Source organism: Arachis ipaensis, chromosome B05 (genome assembly GCF_000816755.2).
Source record: "Arachis ipaensis cultivar K30076 chromosome B05, Araip1.1, whole genome shotgun sequence".
Lineage (NCBI taxonomy): Eukaryota > Viridiplantae > Streptophyta > Magnoliopsida > Fabales > Fabaceae > Arachis > Arachis ipaensis.
In genome coordinates, this window is record NC_029789.2 from 127,446,394 (window position 1) to 127,447,625 (window position 1,232).

The window sequence follows — 1,232 nt, forward strand, 5'->3', positions numbered from 1 at the left end:
AATCTTATAGATCAGATTCATATCCGTAATTTTTAAATTTAATTTGGATAAACACCACAAATATATCGATCGATCGAATCTAACCTATCAACACCTCTAACAAAGCCAACTAATTAAGTAAAAAAGTTATATGAATCACCAACTTGGGATTAGTTAAAGTACTGGATATACTTTGATTATTAACCAAGTGAGTCGTTGAGTTCAAATATTGGAAATGGAAATAAAAGATTTATAGTCTAACCGAGTTTTTAAACGTAAAATAGTTTTCTATCCTTTACATCATTTCCTTCAAAAAATTCAACTTGCAAACAACCCATCCTTAGATAAGTAAAGGGGTGGTATAATTACTCTTTTTATATTAATAAAAATATTATATATACACAAAAAATTAATTATTAAATTAGTTATTATATATTTATATATAAATATATATTATTTATTAATTTATTTTTAATATATATTTTATATCAATAATTAATTTAATAACTAATTTTTAGTATATACAAAATATATTATATATGGTTGTAATAATAAATCTCTAAAGTGAATTTCTAACAAAGAGATAGATGTGATCATTCTATATATTGAGAGGAATAGATTCCCTCATTTTATTGCTTTATAAATCAGCTGCATGCTGTGTGGGAACTTCCTTATCCTATGTACCTTTTTATATATTCATATAAGGTTAGTTTCAACGATCTAACCAACTAACTAGACACAGAAATAAAACTAACTAATCTATGGTAGGTAAAATGAAATAAATAACAGAAAAGCCTCCAACTAACTCAAGTTAAAGTGTTAAACACATAAGAGTGTTCTCATTAATTAATGAGGTGGAGTGGTGGACCTTCTAAGTTCTGATGAGCGTAGTGACATGCATATCTCTAAGACCAAATTAAAATTTTAAGAAATGAAAAGTCGGCATTGATGTGCAACGAACCTGGTTAATTAATTTTAATTTGTTTGATTCCTTTCGTCTCATCCTTGGAGGATTCTATCAGAGTGATGTTCGCTCTTAAATCTATTATATATTAATGACAACTAAAATGTTATATCAGATAATGTTAATTGCAATTAATTAGGATAAAATTGTTTCGTTAAAATTAGTGACTTTTCCTTTTTTTTCTTTTTCCTTAATTTATTTTAACTCTTTTATATATTATTAATTTAACTATTAAAATATTTAATATAATATTATTGTAATTAAAATAAAATATTTTTTAAAAGATTAA